Source organism: Vombatus ursinus, unplaced genomic scaffold, assembly GCF_900497805.2.
Source record: "Vombatus ursinus unplaced genomic scaffold, bare-nosed wombat genome assembly UNPS02014847.1, whole genome shotgun sequence".
Taxonomy (NCBI): Eukaryota; Metazoa; Chordata; class Mammalia; order Diprotodontia; family Vombatidae; genus Vombatus; species Vombatus ursinus.
In genome coordinates, this window is record NW_020954625.1 from 16,486,791 (window position 1) to 16,503,171 (window position 16,381).

Here is a 16,381-nt window from a genome sequence, read left to right on the forward strand (position 1 = left end):
GAGAGAGAGAGAGAGAGAGAGAGAGAGAGAGAGAGAGAGAGAGAGAGTGAGTGAGTCCAGGAAAGAGCCTTGAGTGACAGGTAGTTGGTGGCTGTGATGTGGATTGAGCCCTGGCGAAGGAGAGGGGTGAGAACCAAGAGGGAGCAGTATCACAAAAACCTCGAGAGGAAGAGTGTGGAGGAGAAGGCCGTCATCAGTGTCCTTCAGCATGGTAAAAGGAGGCATCAGTCCCTTTGATGAAGCAGATGTTGGGAACCAAATTGAGGACACTAAGAAGAAAAGCAGTAGAGGCCCCTTATGTAGATGGTGTTTTCAGGGAGTTTGGTCATGAAGAGGAGAGTGAAGAAAAGGAAGGGGGTGGGAGATGGTAAGGGGTTTGAAGGGGAGAAGAACGGGGAAGAGATAGGTCATGGTGAATAGCCTCACTGGCCTTCAGCTTGAGGGTGGGAGGAGGACGAATGTGGGCAATTTCAGGAGAGAAGGAAAGATGGGGAACATACACTGTGCTGATTGGGAGAGAGAATCAGCCCTCCTATGGCGGGGGGGGAGAGTCAGCACTTGGCCCTCCACAGACCCGTCTGCCCAGCTGTGTTATAATACTGGGACCAAGGGAGAGTATGGCTCCTGCTGTGGAATTAAGAGACTCCTTTGTACCACGTGCGCTTTCCTTTTCATTATTTTGGATTAGAATGATACTTATTTGCCATTTGATTCTCTAAGTGTTGGTATTTCTCCCTATGTGTTTACAGTAAAGTTTTAAGAAGTAATTTTTTGTTCAGGGAAATGTTTTCACTTGAGAGAAAGAAGCATAAAATGTGACAATTGAGTCATTTTGTGAGATGGGTGTGTGTGTGTGTGTGTGTGTGTGTGTGTGTCTGTCTGTCTTCTCGATTTCCTCCTTTGTGAAAACCTTTGCTCATCTTCCCTCAGATTTTCCTAAAACAGTTTCTTTCTCTCCTTTGCTTGTATTTAACTCTACAGTGGACTATCCTTTATCTAAGTACACGTCATTTGATCAGGTAGAAGTCAGAAAATGAATGTAAGTGGGTGTGGGGGAGTAGCATGTTTGTAAAGCCGTGGATACCTCCAGGCTATTTAATATACTTGTTGCTCAAACATTCATTTATTCTTGGTTGTTGGGAGGATAAGGAAGTGTGTTATCAGGTAGGCCTTAGCTAAGTAAGTGTTCCTAAGGAGGGTACAGGGGATAGTCCAGGACTGGAGACTTTGGTGAGTTAGAGCCCTGCCCTGGCCATAAAGGTGTGTCATTGACCTCATTTGTTGGTGAAAAGTTCCTTCCTTCAGAAAATCTTCATAGCTTGTAAGGTTGAGTTTGAAAAAGAAGAATATCCCTTCATAGAACCACACTGAACTCTCATTTGATGAATATCTTTGCAAAAATTATGTATAATGTGATCCTTTCTTGAAAATAAGACTTGCTAATTTTTGTCCCCTTAAGACTAAAATATCTGTTCATATTGTGGGCCCTTATCTTTGGTGAAAAGAATTGTTTTCAATGACCATTTTAAAGAATCAGCTTCTCATCTGGAGGTAAGGGATCAGACTGTGACCGGTATTAAGTGCAGACTCAGTCCATCCTTGTACATCTTCTCCATCTGTTGACCAGCACAGGACCAAGGACAGATCCCTTGGGGCACTCCTAGAGATTTCTCTCCAGTTTGACCTCATCCAGTTAATGACTATTCTTTGACTACAGTCATTCAACCAATTCCAGATCCATCTGTTATCATATTCAACCACATCTCATTACTTTTAGTTACCCTTAGGAACATTAATGTATATCATGTAAGTCCTGGGCATTTTTGATGACTGTCTTTTGCAGAATAGTGAGCTTGTGATGTTTGGGAGGGCCAGTAAACATCCTAAATGACAGAATTGGGATTCTTTAAAAACCTTAACAGGATGTGGGCTGACTCAGTAAACTATTTGGACTTCAAAAAAAAAAAAAAGGGTGCATTAAACACAAGATTAGAGAGATGTGGTACAGACGACTACTAGGTGCCATGGTGAATAGTGTGCTGGGCTTGGAGGCAGGAAGACAATCTGAGTTCAAATCTTGCCTCAGTCACTTACTAGCTAGATTGGGCAAGTGACCCAGCCTCTCTCAGCCTCAAGTTCCTCATCTGTAAAATAGGCTTAATTATACATTGCAGGGTTGTTGTGAGGATCCAAAGATGATTTATGTAAAGCACTTTGCAAACCTGAAAGCACTACACAAAAGCAATTATCATCATTCATTGACAGTTTGTATAAAACTGGGGGTTTTAGTGGAATGCCAGTTCATTGTAAGCTGACAGTGAGATATGATAACTAAGAAAGCCAATGTGACTTCAGGTTGCGTTAAACAGTGCTCAGGATGAATGCTTTTTAGAGGCCCTCTCTCCTCTGCCCTGGCCTGGCGCAACCCCTGTGTGTAGTGTGGAGCTCATTTAGGTCAGCAGACATTTATTTGTCAGGTTGTGAGTATGGCATTTTCAGAGGGTGGTGACAAAGCGGAGCGTGGCCTCCGAAGGAAGGCTGCGTGAATGGTGACAGTCATATAGAAGAAGGGTTAGCCTTGTTCTCCTTACTGGGGAGGGCAGAATGTGGACAGGAGGTGGAGGCTGTAGAGGCATAGCTTGGGTTGGGAGGAGGGAACATCTCATTTCCAAGATCTATAATGAACTGATTCAGATTTATAAGAAAAAGACCCATTGCCTAATTGATAAACAGCCTAAAGATATGAAAAGACTGTTCTCAAGGGAGAAATTGTAGGCGATCTATAGCCATGTGAAAAGTGTTCTAAATCGCTACCAATTAGACAAATGCAAATTAAAGCAATTCTGAGATTGCGCCTCACATCCATCATAGTGGCAAATATGAAAAGAAAATGGAAAATTACAAATGTTGAAGGGCTACCCTATTGGTAGATATGTGAATGGATCTGGAAAGCAATTTGGCATTATATGTGAGGGAGAACTAGGTGGCACAATGGGCCTGGGGTCAGGAATAGTCAGTTCAAATCTGGTTTCAGACACTAACTTAACTTTGTGACCCTGGGCAAATCACTTAACCTGTGTTTGCCTCAGTTACTCCTTCTCTGAACTGGGGAGAATAATAGTACCTACCTCCCAGGGTTGTTGGGAGGACCAAATGAGAGTATTTGTGTAGTGCTTAGCACAGTGCCTGGCACAAGGTAAGTGCTCTGTAACTGATAATTATTGTTGTTGTTATTATTATTATCATTAAAAATGTGTGCTCTTTGATTCAGCTATATCATGGCTAGGCATATTCCCCAAGGAGATCAAAGAAAGAGAAGATCCTTTGTGTACAAAAATATTGATAGCAGCTCTTTTTGTGGTGGTAAAAAGCTGGGAAAAGATTATACTTATGACATCAATGGTACAAGTTTTTCAAAAGTAGAGTGGGTGGCCTCAGGCATTGGTGAGCTCTCTCCATCAGTGGACGTCTTCAAGTAGAAACTGGATGACTGCCACTGGCTGGGGTATTGCAGATGGGCTCTCCATTTCAGTACGAGTTGAACTAGATGACCGAGGATATTCCGATAACTCCAAGAAGTTGTATTTATGCTTAGGAACTTAGAGGCTTTGTGTAGCTTACTACTGTGATACTGGCATCATGGCAAAGTTGCTCCATCTCCTCTTCACTGCCTATGTATTCGGAGCCTAGCTTTGGCCTCTGTGATGTGGCAGGGGTGAGCATCCACAGTTGGTATATCCACCATGCTTCTTTCTGTTTCCAGGGTCTTCCTTCTCTTTCCTCAGGCTTTTTCTTTTTCCCGATGGGCAAAGTTGTACATCGAAGCCACTCCCATAGCCAGATGTGGCAGGGGCATTCTCACATCCCATGAGCTCTCTGGCCACCTTGTTCCAACAAACTTTCCCTAAGTATCTAAGGGAAAATAAAACAGCCCTAGGGTAAGATGAAGATTCTGATAGCTGACAGCTGAGCTGCATAGTGCATAGAGGCTTTGTTGTGTACATCATCTCATTTGGTCCCCAAATCAAGTACAGGTGGAGAGCAGCTAGGTGGCACAGAGCACCAGGTGGGATTCAAATCTGGCCTCTGATGCTTATTAGCTATGTGACCCTGGGCAAGTCACTGAACCCTGTTTGTCTCAGTTTCCTCATATGTAAAAAGAGCTAGAGACGGAAATGGCAAACCACTCCAGTATCTCTGCCAAGAAAACCTCAAATGGGTCACAAAGAGTTGGACACAACTGAAAAATGACTTAACAGCAAGTATAGGTACAGCAAGCCAGAGTTCGTAGAGTACAAGGTTCTGAATTGTCTTGGGATCAGTGTACATTCACTCAGGTGCCTTGCCACAGGGGGTTTTGACCAGCACAGTTTTAGAATGTCACCTGTTTTTGAGACTTATTTGGACCCGACCTGTCCAACTCCTCTTCCTTATGGTCCCTTCAACCTCATAGTTCAGGCTATCATAGGGTCAGCCTGACTTTGGCTCTGGCGCATCCTCAGGGCCCCTATGTAGGGAAAAAGCTAATGAAGCCTGCAGGCATTCTGAGCTCATTGGCTTAGCATCGACCAGCCTTGCTGTGGCCTTCTAACAGGCTTCCAGTGACTCATCTCTTAGCTTGCTTCTCATGACGAAGAGAGGCATGAGAGTATAGCGCGGAGTGTTTGGCTGTAAGTGGAAACCAAGTTAACAGCCTAGCGTTATTGTTGAGGTCAATCAAATCTGCCCTCCCCTCTGAGATTCCCTTTCATCTGCTCTATGTGAAAGGACATGTTTTTCTCCTTAGAAAATGAGTTCTGTGAGGTCAGGGACTGATTTTGACTGGATGCCCAGTGCCAGCACATAGTAAATGCGTCCTCAATGCTTATGGACTGATTGACTCATGTACAACTGCTGTCTTTTCTATACATGTAACTTTCTTTAGAACTGTTAAGTCTTAGAAGAACATTCAGACTTCTTTTTCCAAGTTTCATAAATTATGTCCTCTTCAAACCACTTTCCAAGTTACCACATCTGTTAATTGATCCTGGCTAGTTTCTTCCTGGATATTGCTTATGTCTCCTAGCCCTTTTGTTCTGGTTAACAGTTTTGTGCTCAGGTATTCTCTGGGCTTTCTAACCTGATTCTTTCAATGTACAGTGAATCACTATGGGAAGAAATGGATAAATATTCTAGCCTCCTGGGCAAAATTCATCAGCTCTTGTCTCTTTGGCTAAAGAATAGTAGGTTGTTCAGTTATTTTTCAGTCATGTGGAACATTTCATGACCCCATTTGGAGTTTTCTTGGCAGAGATACTGGAGTGGTTTGCCATTTCCTTCTCCAGCTCATTTTACAGTTAAGGAAACTGAGGCAAACAGGGTTAAGTGACTTGCCTAGGGTCACACAAACAGTAGTGTCTGAGGCCAGATTTGAGTTCCAGGTCCAGTGTTCTATCCACTGTGCCGACTAGCTGCCCCACTAAAGGACAGAGGTTATCCTAAAGGAGAGAAGAGAAGACCTTTAAGATGTCATTAGTACATCTTGGGAAGTGTTGCCTTTTGGACTGGCCTTATAATTTTAACTTTAAAATGGTTTTTTAAGACAGATCCTATTTTGTGATGCTTAGTTTTAGGGGCAGGCTATGATAATGGGTGTTTATAAATTATATTTAAACTTGATTCTGTCACAGCAATGCTTCCTTTAAAAAGCAGGACAAAGGTACATTCCAAAATATCAGCATTGTAGTGTGTTCAGTTGAACTGGAGTGAGGGTGTTTTTTTCGAAAAGAGAATAAGGACTCAGCTTTGGGGACTAAACACAAAGAGGACTTTGCTTAGGTGCTGTGGTCTTGGCTATTCAGGAAAGACTACTAGGCTTGAGTAGAGAGACCCAGGTTCATATCCCAGCTCTGACATTTGTTGTCTTTGTGACCAGAGACAAGTCACTTACTTTTGGTGAGCTTCAATGTCATCATTTGTACGGGGGGGGGGGGGGGCAAGTTTGTTTTCCTGCCCAGTACTTGTGAGCAAAGTGCTTTGTAAACCTAAAAGTGCTGTCTGTTCCTATTGTCTGGTTGTCCCTGTTTGCAGAGGAGGTGTGTAAGAGGCTCACTGGCTCTTTGGCTTCTGGTCCTGGCATACGTGCCACGTTGGATGTCCTTCAGGCTTCTGGAACTCAAAATGTCCAAAAGGGACCTTGTTTTGTCCGTTCGCCCAACCTCGCCCACCTCCGGACGTCCTTATTTCTGTTGAAGGCACTGCCAGCCTTCTGGTCACAGAGGTTTGCCATTACCTTTGACCCCTCACTCTTACTCATCCCAGCTAGCCACTTCATTGCCCAATGTTGTTTCTGCCTGCTTGACACGCATCCTGTCTGACTTCTCCATAGCCACTCTTGGGGATCTCTCCTCTGTATAGCCTTCTCCTTGATCTTCTGCCCTCAATCTTCCCTCTCCAGTCTAAGCCCTGGACACGTGGCTGAAGTGCAGCTCTGCCCATGTTACCTACTCAGTACATTCTCATGGCTCCTTGTTGCCTTTAGGTAATTACATGAAATTAGATAGGCTCCTTTTTTTGGTTTTTAAAGAAGATATGCACTGGGCATCCTGCAGTTCAAGCAAACCAGCCACTCGCTGTTCCTCACAGCTGCGGCTCCATCTGTCATCTCTTTGCCTCTGCCCTGGCATCCCTGGGGCCTGGAATGCACTTCCACCTTATCCCCCCCTTAGGGTTCTTTGTTTCCTGCCTTCTGGACCTCCCCAGCCCTGCCCCCCAAGTACCCCTAGAGCAGGGCACCTGTTGTGCTTGTGTGCCCTGCGCCCAGCAGACGCTGAGGAAATTTGTGCTTTTGGCTTGATTGGTTCCTTGTGACCTGTAGCTGAAAGCTCTTAGATGTGATTCCTATGAGAAGAAAAGGAAAGCAGAAATGGGAGGGCAGGACGAAAGGCTCAGAGCTGTCATTGGGATCCAAACCAGGCGTTCAGTTTAAAGCTATCAAGACCAGACCCACAGTCGCAATAAAACTGCCAGGGCAAGCTGAGCTCACGCTTGGAGCTATTTTTAGGTTCTGCTTTCAACTTAAAAACCGTGACTTGTTTTCTTCAGCCTGATGATACCCTAATGTGCTTATTTCTGTAGTTCCTTCTTGTCATTAAAATCAACAAGTTGATCACTTTCTTGTTCAGAGTAACTCTGTGCCAGTTCCTGGTTCGAGAGCCCCTGCCAGGTCTTTTTCCTTGGTGGAGGGACCCCAGTGCCCATGATCAGGTGGCTCTGGACTGCTCTGATTAGCAGGAGGTGAAGCTGCATCTAAGCTGCCAGGGCTAGTGCCCCACAGCTGGCCCCAGGTTTGTTCTTAGTGCCGGATGCTAACAGGCTTTGCAAGCCTGAAAACACTGCAGAAAGGTTACCCCAAGACCTGAAAGTGGCCGCACACTGCACAAGAAACACCAGGTTTCTTTATTCAATATTCCACGGTGTCAGTAAGACCTTTTTTCTAAAATTTTTCTTCCCTTCCTTCCCCTCCCTCCTCCTGTTCCTTCCCCCCTTTCTCTTCCTCTTTCTTCTTCATCTTCTTCCTTTCCCCCTCCTCCTCCCCTTCTTTTTCCTCTCCTTTCTTTTTCTTGCACCTCTAGCACTGTCCCTTCACAACTCCTTCTCCTAAGTAAAAGCTCTGTTTTGTAATAAATAAGCATACGGTGGTGAGACCTCTTAGATTTTTCTTTTTTTCCTTTTTAAAAAAAAATTAATGTATTTATTTTTAGTTTTCAGCATTCACTTCCACAAGATTTTGAGTTTCACATTTTCTCCCCATCTCATCCCTCCCCTCACCCCAAGATGGCATGCATTCTGAATACCCCTTCTCCTAATCTGCCTTCCCTTCTATCTCTCCCCCTTCTTCTCATATCCCCTTCCCCTTCCATTTTCCTGTAGGGCAGGATAGTTTTCTATACCCCATTTCCTGTATATTTTATTTCCCAGTTGCATGTGAAAACAATTTTTTTTTAACTTTTGTTTTTAAAATTTTGGGTTCCAATTAGATTTTTCTTATAAAAGTTTTTTTTTCTTTTTTCTTACAATGAAATTGACAAATATCCACATTCAATGACAGTTCCCATACTGGGAAGAGCAGAAAAAGAGTGTATGGGCATTGGGAATCTTTATGTAGAGCTAAAACATATTGAATATGTTTTAAATGTATATTCAGTTGAACCCGTTAGTTCCAAAACTGCCCTGCTTGTCTGTGTTTCCATCTGAACCCCTTCTACTCTTTTATGTTTATTTTTATTTTTTTTATTTTTTTGCTCTTTTTTTTTTTAAGGCAATTGGGGTTAAGTGACTTGCTCAGGGTCACACAGCAAGTAAGTGTCAAGTGTTTGGTCTGAGGCCAGGTTTGAACTCCGGTTCTCCTGACTTTAGGACCGGTGCTCTATCCACTGCGCCACCTAGCTGCCCCTTATTTTTTTTTTTTTTAATGTTTTATTCACACTCCTTTTTATTTTGGAGTATCATTATCATTGCCTTCCCGCACCCCCTACAAAGATAAAATCCTTCCCTTGTAACAAATATGTAAAACAGTTATGTCTTAAAATGTATGTTTCATTCTGTATCCTTCTAGTGCAACCATCATTTCTTTACCAAGAGGTAGGAATTCATCAGGAGGCTTATGGAGTTATGAGTGGTCATTGCATTGATCATAATTCTTAAATCTTTCACAGTTATTTTTCTTTATGATGTTACAGTTATTATATAAATTCTTCTTCTAGCTCAGTTAACTTCACTCAGTTCATACAAGTCTTCCCAGATTTTTCTGAATAAATCTCTTTTGTCATTTCTGTTGGTGGGTAATGATACTCTATTATGTTCCTAACCACAACTTATTCTGTCATTCCCCAGATGGTGGGCACACTCTTTGTTTCCAATTCTTTGCTACAACAAAAAGTTCTGCTATAGATATTTTGTACACATAGATCTTTTCCCTTTTTCATCATTCTCTTTGAGGTGATATTGTTAGGTCTAAGGGTATACCCCCTTCAGTGACTTTTTGGATGTAGTTCAGAATGATTGAACCAATTTATAGCCCCACCTACAGCGTGTTAGGGTGCCTGTCCTTTCACATCCCTTCCAGTAATTGTCATTTTCCCTTTTTGTCATCCAGACCCTCAGAGTTGTTTTAATCTGTATTTCTCTAACTATTGATGATTTGAGCATATTTTAATTGAGTTGTTGATAACCTGAAGCCATTACGAAGTTGAGAGACTGGGAAGGCAATTGTGATACAGTGGGGAAAGGGTAGGGCTAGAAGGACCCAAGTTCTGCCTCAGCCTGAGATCTCAGGCAAACAACTCTGAAGCTGTCCCTTGCCTGAAAACTGGGAATTGAAACTCCATCACTGAGGTCCCTCCTAAACAGTTTTAGTGCTATGACTGTTAGACATAAGCTCATCATTTAAAATCAGAAGCCTTTAGACAAAAGATGAATGCTCTACAGCTCACTTTTCACAGGTTAATGATAGCTTTTGGAATGAAGCCAGGGCTTTGTCCTCCTGGGATGCCTTTCCTTTTGCAGATGAGTTGACCAATATAATATACATGTATCATTACACACTCACACACCTACCTCTCCCTGCTCTGCACATAAACCCTTTCAAGGCTTTCTAGTTTAAAAATCTTCAACAAAGTTAGGTAGGCAGAATTTGTATTACAAATTGCTAATGGCCCTACCTTATGAATATATTTGATCTTTGATTTTTCTCATAGAACGATTTTCTTTTATCATATCATCATCAACACACATGATTAATCTGGCTTTGGCTTTTGGGAGGAGACCAAGAACAGCAGGTCACAATAGCAGCCTATTTTATTTTACATGCCCTGCGTTTTATCTTGTTTGGATGATAAGTTTATAGGAACATAAACTTTCAGAACTGGAACTGCTCCTTAAGGTGATCTGGTCTAACCCATAAGATGAAAATTTAATAGGTACAAATTCCTGAAGCAGAAATCTTATGTATGACATGCTTCACCTCTACTTAAAGACCTCTAGCAAGGGGGACCTTGCTACCTATCTACTCTTAGACAATTCTGATTATTGCAAAGTTTTTTATTTTATTGGATCAAAATCTGCCCCTGTAGTTTTCACCTGCTTTCAGTTCTGCTTCCTGAGGCAAGAAAAACTAATGCAATCTTTCTTCTGAATGACATCTTTCAGATTTTGGGGGGCAAATATTCACCCCCCCTTTCCTTCACCAAAAACCAACACCAAAATAAACCAGCATCTTTAGCTTTGATTTAAGTCATTAATGTTGAACAGAACAGGAAAGTACAGAGACCTGACCCGAAGTACAACGGATAGGGATGGCCCAGAATGTGAATGGATTTTTGAGATGAAAGTTGACACTGATAACCTTGATCAGCCAGGAGGCTCCATTGGGTCCGTTTGTTTGAAGAGTTTTGAACCCTTTTAACTGTACTGTCATTTAGCCCATGAACTTCTTCATCTTCCCAATAAAGATTACTTAAAAAGTTTTTCTAATTTCTGTTTGAAATCCAAGTATTTTCTATCTTTGGTATTTTGTGGATATGTTGACCTTTTTGCCTTGTCAGAAAAAAACAATATGGTTTGTCTGATTTGAGTTCTTCCTGATGAACCAATATTGTTTCACGTTGATAACTGTTTTTTTTTTCCTGAGGGCTTCCCAATTATCTTTACAGTATTGCAATCTAGGATTTGGGTGGGTGGAGGGATCAAAATCAATATCACTGGCCTAAAAATGGAATAAATTAGAAGCCTTCTTTTTAAAATCATTATGAAGAATTAGAAAATTGGAAATCATCAGCAAACATGTTCATTGCCATACACAAAGGTGAGAAGAAGACTGCATGTGAAACTTTAAATATATTTCAGACAGTTTATTTTAAAAAAAAAAAAAGAGACATGTAACATGGTTGTTAGAGAATTACTCTTCTTGTCTATGTCCCTTTTTAACTTTTTTTTGTTCTAGTCTGTGTGTTTTAAAAATTGTTTCATTCATGTTGTTTTTTTTCCTGCATCACTCTCATTCCCCTTTACACGCTCCCATGACTCTTATTCCATCTTCATTTTGACATACGGTACGTGTGTGTGCTCCATACACCCTGCCCAGGAACCCTTCTGCGCATGCTGTTTGCCCAGTTATGCCGTCATGGATTGTATACCTTTGTTCTTGGTATCCCCCGCACTTAGCACAGGGCTTGTCAAAAGAAGTGCTTTTTTCATTCATTCATTCATCCCCCTTAAGTTGGTGTTCTCCAGGATTATGATCTCTCAGCCTTTTACTGTCCTTCTTCATTTGGAGCTCTTCTCCATGCTTGTACTGTTGCTTCTCTGCAGAGGATTAATTCCCAGATCTTTGCCTTCGGCTTTTCTCCTGAGCACCAGACCTGTCCTTGTCACCACTGTCCCTCCTCAAAATCAGCCTGTCCAAAATGGAGCTCATTATCCCAATTAAAACCTTTCTTCCTGTTGATATGGTCACCACTATCCTCCTAGTTACCTCATCCCAAATCCTTAGTTCGTTTATATTCCTCATCTTGCTTCACGTATCTGTTGCTGTTTAGTTGTTTCTCAGTCACATCCAGCTCTCCCTGACCCCATTTAAAGTTTTCTTGGCAGTTACTGGAGTGGTTCGCCATTTCCTTCTCCAGTTCATTTTACAGTTGAGGAAACTGAGGCCAACAGGCGTAAGTGACTTGCCAGGGTCACACAGCTAGTAAGTGTATGAGGCTGGAGTTGAACTTAGCTCCTCTTCACTCTAGGCCTGGCTATCTATCCATTGAGCTGCCTAGTTGCCCTTCCCTCTCATCTTCCCTATTACTGTAGAGGGTATCACCATCCCCCCAGTCCTTCACGCTCATACCTAGGAGTGATCCTGGACTCCATCCTGGACTCCTTATCCCCCCATCTCCCCTAGCCAAGCTATTGCCAAGGCCTTTTGATTTCACCTTTGTAGCATCTCTCAAATATCATCCCCTTCTCATCTCTGTCCTGGCCCCTACTCTGTTCCAGGCTCTCATTACCTCACGCCTGAACTATTGCAATATCCTGCTGGTGGGCTTGCCTGCTTCTAGTCTTCCTCCATTCAGCAACTAAAGTGATTTTCCTAAAACACAAGTCTGATTATGTCACCTCTCCTACTCTGTAAACTCCAGTGGCTCCCTATCACCTCCAAGATCAAATACAAAATGCTCTGTTTGGTGTTTAGAGCCCTTCATGACTCAGTCCCCTCCTACCTTTCTAGTCTTCTTACACCTGGCTCTCCAACACCTACTCTTTGATTCAGCACCACTGGCCTCCTGGCTATTCCATTTACGAGACACTCCAGCGCTCGACTCTGGGCATTCCCTCTGGCTGTCCTCCTTCCACTCCAAATGTTCATATGGACTATTTGTGCCCAAAGTGTGGTAGAGCCTTCCTAGCTTGTATTGGGCTGATCAACCACAGTGGGACACATTGTACCCTGACTCCAACATAGCCGTGTCATTTTGGTCCTCTCTGAGCACAGAGGACAGCAGTCAACCAGCCAGGCCTGGAGTGCCCTCCTTTCTCTGCTTTGTCTGCTGACCTCCCTGGCTTCCTTTAAGTCTCAACTAAAATCTCGTTTTCTACAAGAAACCTTCCCTAACCCCTCTTAGTTCCAGTGCCTTTCCTCCATTAATTATTTCTATTTTTCATATATGTGTGTATATATATATATATATATATACACATATGCATACATACATATATACTTACATATATGTATATGTATAGCTTGTTTGTACATATTTGGTTTTTGTTTTTATTTTTCCTTTTTGGTGAGGCAATCAGGGTCAAGTGACTTGCCCAGGGTCACATAGCTAGTGAGTGTCAAGTATCTGAGGCCAGATTTGAACTCAGGCCCTCCTGACTCCAAGTCTGGAGCTCTATCCACTGCACCACCTAGCTGCCCCTTTTTTGTATGTATTTGTTTGCATGTTGTCTCCTTCCATTAGATTGTAAGCTACTTGAGGGCGGGGACTATTTTTTGGTCTCTTTTTTGTATCCCGGGCATTTAGCACAGAGCCTGGTGCACGTAGTAGCACATAGCAAATGTTTATTGACTGACTTAACTGAAAGCATGATTTTAGTTATATTGTCTCCTTGACCTTAAACCTGTAATTACTGCCCATTACCTACCATTTTGTTGTTACTCAAAGCTCTTCTTTGTTGCCTTCCAAGGTTGATGGAGGGATTCACTTTTTGCTTTAATTTCACCTGGTTTGCTGATTAGACTGTTGTTATAACTTTCTGATTAGTTCCCATGCCTCCCATTATTTTTTCCCACCCTTCCTACGGCTGCCAAAAGAAATCTTAAGAGGTAAGCCTTGCCTTTGTCGTCTTCCTTACTCCGCATTCCCCTGCTTCCACCTCCATCTACGCACAGCCTTCTGTTCAAGCATCCAGTGCCCTGAATTTTCCACGGGGGGTGGGGGGACACACCAGGCTCCCAAAAAAGTTCCACATTTTAAAATTAACAGATTTCCTCTTCCCACAATTGAAATTCTCTCAGCTTGTCTAACCTGTAGCTAGTTACTAGGACACAATCAGCTTTTTTAAGTCTTGGGTCTGTTTATGGTAATCTGCCACTCCCTGTAGCTCCTTAGATAATGTACACAGTCTTTAGTCTGATATTTAGGCATTTCTACATTCTGTCATTTGACCTTTTAAGCCTGTTTTTCCTATTCCATATTTCAGCTAGACCATTAGCTGTCCTCAAATTCTACCCTAAGCTCAGGAAAAGAGAAGGACATTGCCTCTCTTCCTTCTCCAAATAGGTTGATACTTACATGCGTGACATGTAGTGCTAGTGGTGTTAGTGGTTTGGCTGCACTCCAGGTAAGACAGCTATTTCAGAGTAATTTGGGAACCTCACCATCCCTTATTACACTGTTTCGGTGAGAAAACTTGCTCTAATTTGTGAGCAACCAATTCACAAAGGAGCTTTTAGGATGCGTTAACAGCCTCTTACGTTTCTGTGTAATAATGCTTTGCATTTACAAAGAGTTTATGTCTACTAGTTTGTGCCTTGCATTGGCCCTTTCAAGGGGTCATGTTTTTCTTCACTTTATAGTGGGGATAGAGAAGTCCCAGTGTCTCTGATACTCAGTTTCCTTATTTGACTTTCCTAAGTTCAAGCAGGTGGCAGAGTTAGGGCTGGCACTCATGTCTTAGTACCTCGCTGCCGTGTGCTGAGAAAACAGGGTCTTCGCCATGATGCTCTTTGGCCTTCTTCATGCCATCTTCCCTTCCCCCACCCTTATTGCATCTCTAGCTCTGGGAGCAGTACCTCAATGCTACTATTCCTGGAAAGGACAGAGTAGTCATTTGCTGTCTGGCTCCATTCACCAGCCTTGTGAATTCCTCGACCAAACACTCCCTCTCTTTCTGGCCCCAACCTCCTATATATATTATCTTCCCTTACTAGAATGTAAGCTTCTTGAGGTCAAGGATTATTTTATGTCATGTATTTGTATCCCAATTATTTAGTAGTTAGTGGCACATCATAAATGCTGAATAGTTTTTTCTCATTCATTTGTTGTTTCATTCATTCATTCATTCATTCATTCATTCATTCAATCTCCCTATAACTTTCAGTTTTGAAAACAGCAGCCTATGTAGAGATGCTTAAGCAGACCAGTAACTGTGTCTGCCCTTGATCTTCTCTTTTCATTAGTCTATAAAGAGTAAATGACCTCCCTCCCTGGGCCTGCCATATCAGGAAGAACCTTAGCTCTTCTTCACCTCATCCTTTTTCCACTCTCCAGACTCCCAGCTACCTCTTTGCTGGCCGTATTGCCTCCATGAAGGTACCTTCTTCTACACCCCAATATGTGTCACCTTCCCCATTAGAATGTCAATTCCTGCGCTATGCACAGTGCCTGATATACAGTAAGCATTTAGTAAATACCCTGTTTGTCTCTTCCAATCCATTCTTCCCTATGTAGTGTCTACTAATGAGAATTCATTTATGTAACCATTAAAATTCAGAATCAAGTCTCCTTGCTTAATCTTCTTCTTCTTTCCCCTTAAAGAAGGTTTCTGATTTCTGTACCTCTTCTCTCTGTTCCTCATTTGTTTTTTCCTATGGCTTAAATTCTCTTCACTTCAATGAAGATGGCTTCCAGATCTCTAGGGAGATTTCCAGTTTCATCTTTCAGCTGACTCTGGGGCACCTTCACTTGGTTGTCCTGCTGGCATCTCAGGCCCAAGCCCCAAAGTGAAATCACCTTTTCTTGCTCTCCTCGTCCCAGTGTCTTTTCCATCATTGACACTTCTCTCCCGTCTCCCACAACCAGTCAGCCCTGAGGATTCTGCCTCCAGAATATCTTCAGTAATGGCTCTTTTCTGTGATCACTCTGTTTCTAAGAGGCCTTTCTGAAAAGTTTGATGCAAAGACCACTGAGTTTAGAGTGAAGACTAGCTACTACTTCCTAGTCATGTGATTATGAGAAAATAATTTCCCCTCACAGAGCCCCAGGTTCTTCATGTAGAAAATGTAGGGATTGGACTAGATGATTAATTAATTAATAATCTCTAAGGTACTTTCCAGCTCCAAATGCTATGATTCTCTGATTTCACCTAGACTATTATAATAGTATCTTATCTGTTAAATAAATAGTCTAATAAACCTATTAAATAAGCAATATCTTATCTATTACAATGGTATCTGAACTTCTTGTCTCCAGTTTCTCCCATTTCCAGCTTACTGTTTACGTTGCTGCCAAAATGTTTTTCCTCATGAGCTGCTCCAGGGGTGTCATTCCTCTGCTCAAAAGCCTTTGATGGCTCCCTATTATCTAATGAATACAGTGTCAATCCTTAATCCAAGAATTCAGGGTGTCTCACAGTCTGCTTCTAATAAACTTTTCCAACCTTGCCTCATATTAGTCCTTGTCAAATTCTGTGTTCTAGGCAAAATAGATAACTTGCTCCCCTTGTTCTCTTCCCCTGTTTTCCTGTCTCTGTGACTTTTCTTCTTTCCTGTATCTGGTGTGGACCCCTCTCTCGCTTTCTCTTTCTTTGAGGTCCATCTAACTCATGTGTTACTTTCTCTGAAACCATCCCCCTTTCCTCCTCAGAAAGAGGTAAGACATCTCATTTTTACATTGCCTGGGCCTTTCTCACTTAGTACGTTTTCTTTTCCATCGCAGTTGCTTTTTTACATCTCTTTCCTCCACCCCATTAGATTCTGTATTCTTGAGAGAGCTGTGTATAGTATAAGTACAGTTTAAGTAACTAGGGTCCCAGGTGCCTATCACAAAACCGTTAAAATCCAGTGCTAAAACCAAGGTGCCTAGATGGTTTACAATGGATTTGCCAAGGAATGTGCCTAGCAACAGCTTTT

The 16,381-nt window shown here is 42.3% G+C and overlaps 1 protein-coding gene across 1 annotated transcript in view; it reads left to right on the forward strand.

Moving 5' to 3' along the window:
* The window catches only part of IPMK (inositol polyphosphate multikinase), an 85,696-nt gene that overhangs the window by 55,648 nt on the left and 13,667 nt on the right, over nucleotides 1-16,381 (forward strand). The gene's annotated exons all lie outside the window — the stretch shown is intronic.